The sequence below is a fragment of the Lutra lutra genome, chromosome 2, assembly GCF_902655055.1.
Source record: "Lutra lutra chromosome 2, mLutLut1.2, whole genome shotgun sequence".
Taxonomy (NCBI): domain Eukaryota; kingdom Metazoa; phylum Chordata; class Mammalia; order Carnivora; family Mustelidae; genus Lutra; species Lutra lutra.
The window spans coordinates 192,249,762-192,266,558 of NC_062279.1; the positions used below are offsets into that span (position 1 = coordinate 192,249,762).

General features: G+C 35.4%; 1 protein-coding gene across 14 annotated transcripts in view; it reads left to right on the forward strand.

Moving 5' to 3' along the window:
- The window catches only part of ADGRL3 (adhesion G protein-coupled receptor L3), an 846,536-nt gene that overhangs the window by 708,247 nt on the left and 121,492 nt on the right, over positions 1–16,797 (forward strand). The window lies entirely within an intron of this gene.

The window sequence follows — 16,797 nt, forward strand, 5'->3', positions numbered from 1 at the left end:
TTATACACTTGTAAATTTTGTTCTCATCTCCTTGATGTCAGTAAAAAGAGAGGAAGGATTACTCTCCAACATGTTTTCAAAAGTGAAAACTGTGGCACAGGTTTTATCTATTTGGTGTCATTTTTCCAAATAATTTCATCCAAAATTTTCCTTGACACATGAATTTGGATATGGTATGCGTATCCCAGAGGGAGACCCAATCCAAACTCTGTTAGCACCTTACAAGTAAATTACCTTAGCTGTGTCAGCATAGTTTACGTTTTGGTCTTTGAAGGACTACATACCCTATTTTGTCAGAGCATTACAAATTGATGTAGTTTAGCAAGGCTAGCTATACTAACAAATGTTAGGTTTCAACCTGGAATGTATTAGTGTGGCTTCTAGGATTCTATTTTTCCATTTAGGGAATAAATTCAAAGTCAGAAAAATGGGCCATATTTGAAACAACAAAATATCCTTTTTTGCTGCAGGCATGGTATAGCGCCCTCTCCTCTATCCATTATATAAGAATTCCGGCTATGACCATTATTACATATGGACAAGAGACAAAATAAATGCAAATCAGTATTTCCCTGTAGCGGTCAGTCACACAGCATGGATGTCCTGGTTTTCTGTACCATAGACATCTGCAGGTGCCAGTCAGCCGCATTTAGATCTCACAGCATGGTTTTGGCACTTGAGAAGCAGAAAACAAACAGACTGAACACCACCACCGGTACAGAGAGAAACACACTAACCAAACTTGCATGAGACTAATTCCTAAAACAGAACACCAATCTATTTGTGCACAGTGAGAAATCCAGCCACTGGTTGGAATAGATATTTATTGTTTGCTAGTTGTCGCTTTCTAACTGCGCAGGAAGATGTATGAAGGAAACGAGATTATATTGGATAGTTGGGCTTGATAAGCCTGGAAGGAGAGCGAGAGGAGTTAGCTGAATAACCTCACGGCTGTTGCCATTAAGCTGTGGTACCCTGATGTGTTGGTCTTCGTTCCAGGCTCTGTCTGTGCCCTGTATGCACCATCCTCACTGGTCATCTGTGCTTCTCTGCCATTCATTGAGCACTTCCTTCGTTCTTTCATCAGCATTTTTGCGTGTTGACATTGAGACCTACACAGTGATTCTGCAATACAGGGGAGAGTCATCTAAGAAGGCAGGGTTGGTCAGAAAGGGCTTATCAAAAGAATGTCCTATTCTGAAGGACAGGCAGAATGTACTTAGGAAGGCAACAGTGTGCAGAATTTGCACTGACCGCATTCTTGCAACACTTTCTTCACTTTGCCTTGGGTGTACCCCTCCCTCCTGTTTCTTTCTTTCTTGGGCGCCGATCCCTCTTAGCTTCCTCTTCCTCCTCATCGCCATGACCTCTCATTGTTGCTCTGGACCCACGTGTAATTAGATCTACGATAGGCATTATCTGTTCTTTACCCCTACATGATCTCCTATAGCCATATGGCTCTTAGCATCTCATGATTCCCAGATTTTCTGTCTCCATTTTTAAATTTTTATTTATTTATTTTTTATTTGTCAGACAGAGATCACAAGTAGGCAGAGAGGAGGAGGAAGCAGGCTCCCTCCGGAGCAGAGAGCCCGATGTGGGGCTCGATCCCAGGACCCTCGGATCGTGACCTGAGCCGAAGGCAGAGGCTTTAACCCACTGAGCCACCCAGGCGCCCCTGTCTCCATTTTTAAACTCCAGAATCACAGAGTCAACTGCTGACTGGTCATATCCTCTTAGACTTCTAATAAGGGCCTCAATTCTAGAACCACACTTCTGGTATTCTCCCACCTGAGACTTCTCACTAAAGGGCTGCTCTGCCCTTCCAGCAGACCCCAAGCCCCGCACCATTTTTTATTTGTTTCTTTTTGCTCAAACTGCACACCCAGTCCCAGGAGCATATACTGCAAGATCCAGGATCTGACAAAAACTCAGCATCTTCATCACTACCATCTAGGTTCCGGCCCCTGTCATCTGGCCTTCACTTTTGAGTTACAGCCCCTTACTTGGTCTCTCTGCTTCTCTCCATGTCCCTCCTAAATTTATACTGAGTAGAGTTGCCAGAGGGCTGCTCTTCAACTGTGAGTCAGACCTTCTCACCAGTCTGATTCCTTCTCAAAAATCAGCTCTGTAATCCCTTTAAAATGCAAATCAGGTACTTCATATCTTTGATCCAGTTTGAACTGACTCCTTGTCTCAATAAGAGATAAGAAAGGGGCCAGGTCTTGGCCTCTTCACGTCTTTCCACGTCCTTCCCTAGTACTCTTCCTCTAGCACACTTGGCTTCAGCTGTGACAGGCCACCTTGCCTTTCCACAAACACATCAGGTATTAGACCTGAGAGTGCCCCTCCTCCTACCCCCCCCAAACAGCCACTACAGCCAACGTCTTCATCCCCTTTAAGTCTCTGCTTCACTGTTACCTTCTCAAAGAGGCTCACCCTGCCCACTTTATTTAAAATTTCAGATTACCCCACCCCCACAACATACTGTGAGGAATAAATAAGGCAAGACCGTTTCCTGACCTTGGGGAATTCATAATTTATCAAGGGAGAGAAGGGTGAAGACTGATTTTTGAATGGGATGGTAAGAGAGATTTCATAATTTTAAAGAAGAAAAATTGAACTGAGTAAGTTTGAAGATCTGATTAGCTTTATTAAGAGATTCATGAATCAGGCAGTGTCCCATCTAACAAGTAGAGGGGAACTCCACCGATTTGTACAATATGGAAGGTTTTTATAGGAGAGGGTAGGACAAGGAAGTAATCTATTAGCAAAATTAAGGAAAGGATTGTTTCAGTCAAGGTCATCTTCCCTTGTGGGAAATATAGGGGGTCTTGTTAGGTGGAATTACCTCATCTTTGGGGGAATGGAGAGGACCCATGTGACAGATTACCTCATTGGTGTTTATCAGAAAATTCCTAACTGGTTAGGTAAGACTTAGATTTCTAAGAGAGGTTGAAACTGCAATTAGGTTAGGTATTAAGCCCAATATAGGGGCTTGATACCTTTGGTGACTTGGCCTGAGTAATGCCATTTTGGGCCTATGGTTTACTTTTCAACAATAACTAGGTCCTTTTAGGGAGGTTAAAGAAGAAAGGGATTGCTTCTACCTAAAGTGGCAATTTTGCTGGTTAACTATTTCTGACTTTGCTGTACTTATGTTGTCTAAAGAAACATCTGATTGTCTTCTCTTTTAGACACAGAAGTAATCATTCCAGAGGTGTCTGGGTAGCTCAAACATGAGACTCTTGATTTCCACTCAGGTCATGATCTAGAGTCCTGAGATTGAGCCCCACCTTGGACTCCACACCGAGCAGGGAGTCTACTTGGGATTTCTCTCTCCCCATCTCCCTCTGCCCACCCCCCTGCTCAGGACCCTGTATTCTCTCTCTCACAAATAAATAAATAAAACATATATTTTTAAAGTAATCATTATAGAAATTTAGGTAATTTATACTAAACTGATATAGTATCTATGGTATTTTAAAACCTTTCCATTGTGAATCAGCTACAGGTTGATTTGTCTGTTGTTCAGCAGAATATTAAATACATCAAATTCAATCGTCTATCTCTTCTCTTACTAGTGATTGTTTTTGTGAACATCCTTTGTGGGAGGAGTATTTTAGTTTACAGGAGTGTAAGTTTCAAACCAACTGATTAACATTTCTACTGTAATTTTGTAAAGCGTTGTAACAAATGCTTTAGAAAAGAGTTGACAGTTTCTATCTCTTTCCTCTACTCAACTTGTAATTCTTTGAGAGATAATTAAAAAATAATAACTTTCTCCTGTTAGTTCAACTTGACATTGATTTTTTTTTTTTTAAGATTGTATTTATTTGTTTGGCAGACAGATCACAAGTAGGAAGAGAGGCAGGCAGAGAGAGGAAGGGAAGTAGGCTCCCTGCTGAGCAGAGAGCCAGATGCAGGGCTGGATCCCAGGACCCTGGGATCATGACCTGAGCTGAAGGCAGAGGCTTTAGCCCACTGAGCCACCCAGGTGCCCTTTTTTTTTTTTTATTTGTTTATTTGAGAGAGCACGAGCAGGGGAAGGCTGAGGGCTTATCCTTTCTGACTGACTCACCCAGGTGCCCCTTTATTATATTTAAAAGGCTTCACTTCCTTAGTTTGATGCTTGCATCTCTCTCTTTCTTTTTTTTTTTTTATTTAATTTATCTTATTGTCCCCACCCCAAATTCACTCCAGTCCAGGTATAAACATTGATTTTGCTGTTTGAAATCATTGTGTTTATTTCTTTATTTAGTATTGATTCCAGACAGTGACAATTTAGAAAATTTTAATGTCATACCATAGATTCTGTGTGTCAAATATTTTATAGCTAAACTTTTTCTAGGCTGGACGAAAATAAGTAGTTTCATGTTGCAAGATTCTATAGTTGCTCATGAAGGAAAGTACTTATTTTAAAAAAAATAATATTTTTTATTCTTTAAATTCCAAAAAGTCATTTTGAGTTTAAGCAATGATCTTATTAGTAAAAAATAATATGTTTAGTGTATGATGCTTAAGGTTATACACTTCCATTGTCAAATTTTTATGCTTATTATTTTTTTTAATTTTACCATATATAGCGTGTTGGGATTGAGGGAGAGCTAGAGATTAAAAACTGTAACTAGTGTATAGTACTTTAAGTACTTATTTAGGGAAAGATAGTAGAAACTGGCAAATTGAATACCCTCCAAATATGGAATATTCCACAAAAAGAAAATGGTTCCAAAAATGGTCAAACATGTAAGATTTTGTTAAAACCAGGGAGATTCTGATGTGTCTGAGGAACTTCAAGGACAGTATAGTTGTAGTGGAAAGCATTAGAGAGAAAGTGCATTAGTGGAAAAAGTCGAAGGGTCTAGAGTAGAAGGACTGTAGGCCATCAGAATGACTTTGGGTGTGGGTTTTACTCAAAGTACAGTGGAAAACCATAGCAGAGCTTTGAGCATGTGTTACATATGTACTATATTAAGTGTTTTACATCTACCAGTTCGAAATATATTTATTAAGAGGGAAATTTCAGCCATGCCTAGACCCTAAATGATATGTATACGTCTTTAAGTGTGGATTCGTTTTCATACTGAGAAATATATATTTTGCAAGATAGCTTATCTCTATGTCTCTTTTATTTAGTTCCTCTGAATTTTAAATTCTTTGAAATCAGTTACTGTATTTATTCTGGAGTCCAGCATACCTAGATCTAAGCCTATACCAAGTTGTGATTTTCTAGAGTTGGTTACATTTTTGTCCAGGCTACCAAGAAGCAACATAACTCTTTTGGTTAATAAAAGAATGATAACACTACCTTCCTCACTGATCCACACCCCTCCCCCTGTATTAAAAGGTTGCAAACACACAACTTTTAATTTCCTAAGTCAGAGAGAATATTTCCTATTTCATGTTACTTGTGAGCAGTAAGCTGAGGAGATATTTGAAAATATGAGTGAGTGTGAAAGGAGAATTTTCTTCCCAACACCATGGCTCTTGGAACACCACATGACCTCAACTCTAATGCTCTTTTGAATAAATAACAAGAAATGAAGAATGCTGACTCCATATCACTTCCTCCTAAGCTATACTGAATCACCAATTGTCTACAGTGTTTTTTGTTTGACTTCTGATCAAGTTGCTGTAATATGGGGAAATTATTATAGAAGAAGAAAGAGAAAGTTCTATCTATCTTCCCTCTATCTCTGTACAGGACTGGGAGGAAGAGGGGAAAGGTAGCTTACCTAGGGATAGCAAGGAGAATACTTTTTGCATATGCATTTGAGAGGAATTGGCAGCAAGTTCTGGTCAGAACTCTTAAGTTTGTGAAAGGGGAAGATATATCCAAAATTAGCTATGTATAGAGAGAGAACAGCTGAAATCATGAATCTGAAGAAAAAATAAGCCATTAAAAATTCTTTTAGCCTTATTTCCTCTACTCTTTTTACAGAACTTTTATTAAAAAATTGAAAGAACAGTACAGTAAACACTCATATGTCCATTTTTCTGAATTTACATTTGAATTTTTGACACATTTGACTGTCACTTTTCTGTGTATGTGTGTATATATTTAGCTGTATTATTTGATTTTCCAAAAGTAACTTGCTAATTTTATAATATTTAATTCCTAAATCTTCCAGCAAACATGTTTTAAGAACACAGACATTCTCTCCCTACTATTAGCACACACAGGAAATTTAACATTGATTAAGTACTATCCTCCAGTACAGAATCCATACACAAAGTTTTCCAATAATTCAAATAAGGTCCTTTATAGTCTTTGATTTTCCATGCAGTACCCAGTCAAGAACCACACATTGCCTTTAGTTGCTACATCTCTTTAGCCTTCTTTAATGTGGAAGTTTTCTTACTCATTTCTGTCTTTCATGAAAATGACATTTGTTATAGTCCAGGCCATTTGTCTTGTTAGAATATTCCACAATTTCAATCTTTCTGATTGTTTTCTCATATTTAGATTCGAATTAAACACTTTTGGCAAGAAATCTATGTGGGAGATACTGTATCCTTCCCATTGGATCAAGAGGCCCCTTACTGGAATATTGGACAGGACATTGAACTTTTTGTAATTAAAAGGAATCTGTGGAAACGTATTTGAAAACTTAGTTTTATTCATCTCATTTTTAAAATTGAAATTTGTTTAGCCTACCCTTTGTTTCTCGAATAGTTGACTGTTGTCTTTGTAATAGGTAAAGCTCATGGTTTAATTAATAGCACAGATAGGTAGTCAGCAAAACCAGTACTTTGTGAGAAATGTCTTACCATTGTGGTAGGGGATGCTGTGGAAACACACAGGAACGAGTCTTAACCTTGCAGGGTCAAGGAATATGCTCTAGATGAAGGCACATAACAGTTTAAGCAAAATGAGAGTGACAGGGTTAAAGTAGCATGAAATAAGGCTGGGTTTTTATGGTTTTACAGTACACTTTTCCAGTAAATTTTATGTTTTGAGGAGTATTAATAATACTCTCTGATTGTTTTTATTTCTGGGTTGTAGTGGGATTTTCAAGCAACAAGAAACCTGCGATCTTCTCATACACAGTTTGGATCCTTACACTTAGAATTTTTAGGTTCATTATCATCTTCAGTAAATAAGTTTGGCTAAAAATAGCAGCTGGAGATTCATCTACAATTCTAGTTTGAAATATTTTGTAAGGAATAAGTAATCAAGTTTATATGGAGATTCCAAGGAGTGGAGATTAAGTGAGAACTTCACCTCCCAGAAGGGCCTGGCTTGTCCCGTAATAGTATGAATGAATGTCATGTCTTTAATGTGTACATACAGTATCTCATTTAATCCACAACACCACAACACATATTATTATCATAATTTATTTGCCCATTTCTAATCTGAAGAGAGGTTGCAATAAGAACTAAAAATCAGGACACTTAGGGTCCTGATTCCAGTTCTTCGGAAAATTACTTCTTGTTCTCAGGCAAATCATCAGATTTCCCAGTTCTTATTATTACATCAGTAAAATAAGACTAATAATTTTTTTCTAACATCATCTCAGACTCACTTCAGGGATTGAATAACAAAATGTATTAAAATCATTTTGAGAATTATAAAGTTTTCTGAAAATATAATTTTTAAATTCACAATATGCTTACCTGTCCTTAAAGCCCTTGAGCTCTTAGTTCTGGAGGTAGTTAACTATTAAGACCCAAATATTTAATTTTGTTTCTAATAAATTGTAATGATTTTTATCTACTTCTATACAGCTAAGTTTTCCCTAAAAAAGAGAAGAGTTTAGGTTAGAGCTTTGTCTTACTTTTTGAAGTGACAGAGATTTTTCCCACAATGAAATTGCCAAAGTAATAGATTTGCTGCAAGATATTATCATACCTACATGTAATATTCCAGCCCTTCAAAATGTTGGTTATAAGAACATTAAATTCCTGCAGTATCAGCACAACCCAATTCAATTTTAAGTACAATCATATATCAACACAAATACAATCAATACATAACTTTTTTATTGACTGCATTTCTTCTTCATTAGTGAGAGTAATTTTTAGCCTTGACTAACTGAAGGAATGATTTTTTTCCATTAATTTAAATATAATAGCTCTACTTACCCAATTGACCCATGCTTCAGAAAGTGTTATCAACCAACTAAACAAAGAAAACAGGCATTTTCCATCTTAATGTTCTAAAAATATCCTTAATTGCTCATACTGCTCTTAGTAAGAACTAGTTGATACGTTTACTACGTGTACTCTGCTTGCTCCGGATCACAAAATTTGAGTGTGTGTGGTGTTTTGGGTTTTTTGTTTTTGTTTTTGTTTTAACATCAAGGCTATTTAGAGATTCTTTTTTTCCTAGACTGTTTCATTCCATGGTGTCTAGTAAATTGATATGCCTAAAGAGCTACTGCACTCTTGAGGAATTAGGCTAGATTTTCAGAATAGTTATTTATATAACTTTCTAAGGTAGCCCGCAAAGCCTACTTGTATAAATAAGATTTTAAAAGCATTTGAACAAAAATATGGCTGAACTAAACCATTTTCCTGTCTCTGCAATTCAAAGGATTGCCAATTTACTATGTGTATCCTTACAGTGTCAGCATCATTATTTAAAGGTTTTCTCTGGTTGGTTGTTTGCTGATTTAAATAACCAATTCATAGAACTTATATGATGTTAATTTTATAAAATTTAATGTTAGCTCAAGTTATTTTCTCTAGACATGTGAGGTAATTGTCCCCACGGTTATTATCTGGAAGACCCCTATTCTGTTTAAAATGCAATAAATTTATTCATGAAAATGGAAAAAAGAGAGCCCACTAACCATCCCCTTTTTCTTTTTCCTGAAATTGCTTTAGTTAAGAAAATCAAAGGAAATGGAATAATGAAATAAAAATGAGATATGTGTGTGCATGTGTGTGTGTGTGTATGTGTCTGTTTATATTTACAATCTGTTTTATTTAGTACCTGAAGCAGAATAGACATCCAGTGAAAATTCTTAGAATGAATCTACCAGACATTTGCTAGATACTTTGGGCTAGATGCAATTTCTAGTTTTATGGTTTTGATCACCTAGTTATACAAAATTATTTTCTCTTTTAAATCTTCATTTGTTTCTATTTGTTTGTTTCTATTTTAAAACTTTCCTTATTGTGGAAAATTTATCTTTGCTTACATGACAAAGGAAATTACTCTAGAGAATAATACATATGTAATATAATAATTATATAATATATATTTTATTCTCATAGAGTAATTTTCATTATATATATGTGTGTATATATATAATATATTATACATATTAAATATTTGGGCATATATCTATATATGATACATAGATATATATATAGAGAGAGAATAATATATATATTATTCTTATAGAGTAATTTCCTTATGTGTGTCTGTGTGTGTGTGTATATATACATATATATATATACATGTATATGTATATAATATATGATATCTATCGATATATATATATCGATAGATACAAACATATCTGGGTGATTCAAGCCTGGCAATTCCAATATTTCATTTCACTAAACTTCAACTTTGCTACGCCTTTCCAAATCACCTAACCCCTTTAAGAAGTACTTTCAAAAGGTGTGTGCATATGCGTATATGCGTATATGTATATGTGTGTGTGTGTGTGTGTGTGTGTTTTAACAGAAATAATCTTAGGAGAAATTACCCATTTTGTATGAGATTTAGGAAGTTTTCTGAATAATTGCCAGCAAACTTTGTTTTAATAAAACTGCTGGATTTAATCATTAGAGTCAAAGGATATTTTTAAGAAATTTTTACCCAGGCAAGCCTGGTTCTGTCCATTTCTAAGGAGCTTAGGGTAATTGGTTCATAAAAGGAGACCCAGGAAAGAATCTGTGGTTCTCTCTACTGTTGGTGAGGTTGTGAAGAACACAGAATATTTGGCCACAAGTTAAAGTGATCAACTTTTTAGAGAGCTTACTGAGATACAGCACTACCAGATCAAAAATATACTTAATGTTTAATAATTAATTATATGCATATGTATTATTACTACTTAACTGTGACAATTAGTAGTGTTTAATACTAATTAGTAGTAGGGCTATAGTGTGAAAAACTATAAAAATATTTTCTAAATGTGTCTTTCTGTCCTCTGATACTACAAATTTTTTACTAGATATTTAATTTAGGAGCTATATCATTGCATAGTTTTAAGATATATAAATGTGAGATTCAAAAAGTACAATAATTAAACAGATATGATTCATATTTAATAGAAATAGCTATGACATGTTTCTTTCTGTCTTTTTCTAATCTTTTATAGAGAATTAAAAGTAGTCAAAAGTAAAATTCTCTTTGCCCTATAGTTCTGCTCTTACAAAGCCTACATTACATAGATTCCTAGTGTTAATACAATGTGATGACCTCAAACGAAATATCTTCTCAACAAAAATGTTGAGCAGAGGGCTGCCTGGCTGGCTGAATTGGTAGAGCATGCAACTCTTGACCTCATGGTTGTGAGTTCAAGCCCCACACTGGGTGTAGAGATTACATAAAAATAAAACCTTCAAAAAATGTTGAGCATAGAACACAAAGGATTTTACTTAATGGCATCACCTAATAGGTTCTTAGACTTGTAGGAATTAGTTTCCATCTCTCCAAATATTTCCCTCCACTTGGTATCTAGAAGCTTCACTGGTAGACTAACTGTTCATTAGTCAGCTCCTTTGCATCTGTGAATTCATCATATAGGCTGTCCGTGTCCAAAATATTCATCATTTTTAAACATTTCCAAGCACCCTGGTTGTTAACATAAGGTAAAACACTATCAAAGATAATTGTTTTAAAGCACTGAGGTAATTTCACTTTATGATTTCAAGATTGGATTCCAAATAAGTTACCGTTTTAATCAAGGAGTGAGAAAGTCCTATTTAACTTGATTGCCCTTCAGTGGTGCCATTTTCTCTGAAAATAGTCTTAAATCCCCCCAGAATAAGTCAAGGCTTTTTTCTGTATGAGATTTTGTCCTAATCCACACAGAACTTCATGCAACTCAGATGAAATCAGTTTACCTTTTCTAGGTTCCTTATAGCTTTTTCAGAGTTCATCAGTTTTGGAAAAACATCATAAAAATTTGTTTTGCTATAAACTTTTTCTTCATTCTCACCTGTCACATATTTCAAAATTAGGGGAAGACATTCTTTTTATTCCACACTTTGAAAATAGAATTTCATAGAAGACCAGTATTCTAACATCTCTATGACCAGGAGCAATGCTATCTATCTTGTAAGATGTCTCAGGAGACTGTCTCCTTACCTTTAGAAACTTATTTTAAAAATGCACATTTTGAGGAACTGAAAAGTGACCAAAAAGTTTCATTATAAAACTTCATTATCACAGGCGAGCAAACTACATCTCCTTTTAGCTGCCTTGTGTACAAGGTATACAGGACATTTAGTAGGTAAGAGCTGTTTATTTTCTTTTCTAAAAAGTTTATAGGCTGAATGGAATTTCCCAAAATTTACATTTGCACCGTTTGTTGAATATGCATATAGGAAAGTAACTTTCCTTAGGTACATAAAGATATTAAGGGAACAAAACAACAATGAATGTTTATTCTTATGGTATATGCCAGAGCCTTCAATGACTGTTAATTTCAACTGAGTAATGGTGTCTTTTCTGAGGCAGGTGGAATGGGAGGGGGAGATTTTTAAAAAACCTTTTGATTTTATAAAAACTTGCCTGTCTCCTCCTGAATTTGTGAGATTCAAACTCCTTATGCACATTCATAAACGTTCTCTTTCCTGTGTCTGTGTGGTCCCAAATCCATTGCTGCATATGCTTCAGAATGTCCTGCCTTGGTTACCTCTCTAATCTGGGTTTATGTATTCTTCCATGTGTCTTTATTATGCTGTCTTTTTTTGGTATTGTCATACTATTATATACGGTCATTCTCAGTTTCACCAATGAATTGTTAGAAACATGGTCACAATATTTACAATGTTCAAAATTGAAGTAGTGCTATCTTGATACAAAGCACAAAGTTAACCTAAAGTCATAGAGGAAGACACAATCGCAAGCACTAACACTGTATCACTCGGGGGGACGCAGCAATGGATGACCCAACAGTGGGAAGTGCAAATCATGGATGCCAACATCAAGAATCAGGGTGAAAACAGCAAGAGTCACTAAAGAAAGTAGGTGATCAATACTGCGTCCAGTCAACACTGCAGATAATACAGCTTCTGACCTCTGATTTTTAGGCTGTCATACAGATTTGTGCTTTTCTTCCAAACTTCTGAAACGTGTCTGACGGCTGGGACCCTTTTATGTCTTGGGGAGGGCTTTCCAAGGATTCAAAAATGTAGTACTAAAATTAGGGTCGTCCTGAGCAAACCTAGACAGTCACCCTCCCACCAAGCTTATCCATACTGCATACTAGTTGAATCATGTGGGGGTCGATTACTTATTTTCTGTGTTTCAGTTTCTTCGTCTATAAACTAGAGATAATAATAATGTCACATCATAATGTTTTGTATGATGAGGTGTCCTAATAAAGTAAATTAGCACTTCCAACAGAATACGAAACCTTTAAGTGATATTTTAGCTATTATCATCATCACCTTACTTAACACAGAAACACTAAGGATGGAATTTTCTCTCTGCTTGGCCTTGTTCTGTACCCTCACCCCAGATACTTCTAAAATCTTCTTATTTACTGCTCAATCATTTAATTTCCTTTAAAACGTTCTAACTAATCAATTTTTGGTGTATCAGCTTTAATCTACCCTTTTTAACCTGTTTCTCTGCTTAACGCTCAGCTCTCGTAAGTTACTTCGTTCCTACATTCTCTACTATTTACTTTTCTGTTTCCTTCTTTATGATAGCTGTAAGTTTGGCTCACTAAATATGGTGAGATTTTATTTATTATCATTACTAATTTTTATTTTTAGAAAAGGGAGAGAGAAAGGGAGAGGGACAGTGGGAGAGAGAGAATCTTAATCAGGCTCCACGCCCAGCACACAGCCCAGAGGGAAGGGGTGGGGGGGCTTGATCCCATAGTCCTGAGATCATGACCTGAGCCAAAATCAAGAGTCAGGCACATGGGAGTTCCTGGGTGGCTCAGTGGGTTAAGCCTCTGCCTTCAGCTCAGGTCATGATCCCAGAGTCCTGGGATCAAGCCCCGCATCTGCATCCTGCTCTGTGCTCAGCAGGGAGCCTGCTTCCTCCTCTCTCTCTCTCTGCCTGCCTCTCTGACTACTTGTGATCTCTCTCTGTCAAATAAATAAATAAAATCTTTAAAAAAAAAAAGAGTCAGGCACTTAACTGACTGAGCCACTCAGGCACCCCATATTTTGTTTTTTTAACTCAAAGCAAGAAACTTTCAAATAACTTAGAGTGTGCTATACTATGTTTTTGAAACCAAGATGTGCTGAATAAGTTCTATTAAATCCAAAGGACAGTTCGTTATGGATCTTTTGTGTCCTCCTACTTGCTAGTGCTTCTCTCTTAGCAATTAAGAGCCTGAGAATGTTTAGATTGATTTTGTTCAATGTAATACAAACTTGAAAATTGTTGTTGAGTTTTTTGGTTAATTTACTGTAAAAATTCTATGAAACGCAGTTATATTGCTCTTCTCACTGGGTTACTCAACTTTGACCTTCATCCTGTTCTATAAAGAACATCCTGATTTCCTGAATCCATTGAGCCATTTATTTTCTCAAGCATTTGCAGAGTGAACTTTGTGTCTGATGACTTGTTTCCCAAGAGTTAGAGCTGTGCTAGGAACTGATTTACAGAGTTTATACAACTTTTATCAGAAAATAGTCTTTTGTAATCCTACCGAATTATGTGATACATAAGTAGGAAGACAAGTGCTCATATGTTTGAAAAAAAGAAAGAAAGAAAACTTATTTTAACTATGTTACAAATATTTTGGAACGAGATATGTTTAAGAGGCAATTTAAAAATCATGTTATTATGCTTTAACAAATCTGAACATTTAAATGTACACATTATTATGCAGAAAGTAAAACAGGTTATTGATAATTACTAGCCCTCATTAATAAGTACTGTAGGGTGATTTTCAAATAGTGTTTGGAAAACGCAACTTTCTAAAATTCTGAAAAAAGATAAATCATCCAGAAAGTTTCAAAATTAATTCATATAGTTTGTGTCCTATCTGGAAACATTTAGCAGTTAAAGTGAAAACCATTTCAAAATCTATTTCTCCATCTTGTTTGTTGACATATCTTTTGGACAATAATGTTAGAAACATCAGGATTTCCACAGAAGGTCTTAGTGTATTCAGATTGATTATTTTAAAATCATAAGACAAAAATCACATTTCCCTTTTCTGTAAATTTGGGTATTAAATGTACCTACTTATATATTTGGTTATTTTACATTGACAGAGTAGCTTTCACAAAACATCATTGTCTAAGGCATTTTTCTTTCCCAAATATGACACTCACCCTGTTGTGGTATTTGAGTTACTCAGCAAGCTCTCCATAGTGATAGGACAAAGCAAATTCACAAAGACAAATGTAAAAGGGAAAATCAGAAATTTTCCACAGGTTTTACAAAATATATGGCATTTCCAGTATGAATAGAAACCTCATAGAAAGCCTGAAAAACAAGTATTGTTTTAATAAAAATGTCTTTGTAGGGAGGATAGGATCATTCCATTTCCCAAAAATAGCTCATTTCTGGAACATCATTCCATCATTCTGGGAATCACTCTGTCTTTCTGCCTGAAAATTTTCTCTCCTGCCTCACCATCTTCTCTTTAGAAGTTAATCTCCTTGAAGGTTTTGATTTTTTGTATTTAAAAAAAAATTTTATGAGTTCGTAAACATTCTTTCCAACAAATTATACTAGTCTATGACTGGTACAGACTCTGGGGGAAAATATTAGGTATGTATCTTATGTTGCTACTTTATCTTTTCATTATAACTTGAAGAAGAATATAAAGGTGAAATTGATCCCCTTTGTCTTTTATTATTCAGAAGTCATAAACATATTTGTACAGTAATGAATGTAGAATTCAAATTCTAAAGTTAAAAATCTTCTCCCTTTGAATGATGTAGGAATTTTGTGACCTTAATTTATCAGTAACACACATCTTATTAATAACATAAACTAAATTGGCAATGTTACAAAGTGAATTTAGGTAATTCATTAGTTGGTTGGAATAATGTTTTGTGTCTTTAGTTAACATAACATTAACATTTATTTTTGTTACAGTTGTTATTTTTCTGATCCATCCTTTATCATTCATACAGACTTTTGATTATTTATATGAAAGTTGCTGCCAAACAAGAAAATAATCAAGACTGTTTTCAGATTTTTCCTTAAGATTTTATTTATTTATTTGACAGAGAGAGAGAGAGCACAATGGGGAGGGGCGGAAGGAGAGGTAGAAACAGACTCCCTGCTGAGCAAGGAACCTAACATGGGGCTCCATCCCAGGACCCTGAGATCATGACCTGACCAAAGGCATTTTCAGATTACAAACGGAAATAAGAAATGTTGACCTTGTGTAAGAATTATGTAAAAGATCCCACATTTCTCAAAACAAACAAACAAAGAAGAACATAGACTTTCTTACTTTCATATATGTTATCTTTTTTTTTTGCTTTCATATATATTATTTTAATTATCACAAGATCTGAAGCCTTATTTTATCTCTATGTGTATGAGGCTTTTGATATTCAAAAGGTTAAGTAGTTTATGCAAGATAACAATTGTGAAATTGGTCTGATAAGGTTAAATCCTTACCTTTAGACTCTGTAATTGACTCCTACAGTCTTCCATGCACAGTTTGGTCTCCATTGTCATAGTTGCTTAATACCTTGACATTTCAACATATCTTAAGATATTATGGTGTTACAACTTCTTATTCTCCAACTCTAATTTTATCTTTTACTTAAGATTTTAGAGCAGGTAGTTTAAGAACCCAAGAGTCCCCAAAATTGTGTAATGGACAGCATGCTATAACGTTTAGCTTATAATTTAAATCCATTCGAGAATGTAGAGATAATTTAAGAGAGATTCGTTTATTTAGTCAACACATTAATTGTGCATCTACTCTGTGGTAGACAGTTTTGTAGGACCTGCAGATACATTGGTGATCAGAAGAGATAAAACAACTCATTCTCTTGGAATGTATTTTCTAGTTGGGGATACAGACAATCAAAAAGCAATATTAACAAAATATATAGAGTAGACAAGTACTGATGAGAAAAATAATGCAGGGAAAATAATAGGAAAAAAAATAGGGAAAAGGTGTTTGAAATTTTAAATATGATGACTCAGAAGGACCCTCTGTGAAAAGGTGACATTTGATTGAGGGACTGAAGGAAGGTAGCAGGTAAGCCATGCAGCTATCTTTTGGAAGAGTATTCTAGGCCAAAGAAACATCAAAGACAAATCCTTTGAGACTGGAACATCTTTGGCATATTCAAAGAATGGAGCAGGCCAAGTAGGTGGGATGAACTGAATGAAGGGGAGAATAGGAAATGTTGTCACAGATATGCAGAAGTTATAATGCCTTGTAGACCCTTGAAAGATTTTGGTTTTTACTTTCTTTTTCTTTTTTTATTAACATATAATGTATTATTTGTTTCAGGGGTACAGATCTGTGATTCATCAGTCTTATGTAATACCCAGTGCTAGTTAAAACACATACCCTCCTCAATGTCCATCATCCAGCAACCCTATCCACCCTCCCCCATCCTCAGTCAACCTCAATCAACCCTCAGTTTGTTTCCCAATATTAATAGTCTCTTGGGGTTTGTCTCCCTCTTCAGTTTCCTCTTGTTTCTTTTTTCCTCTCT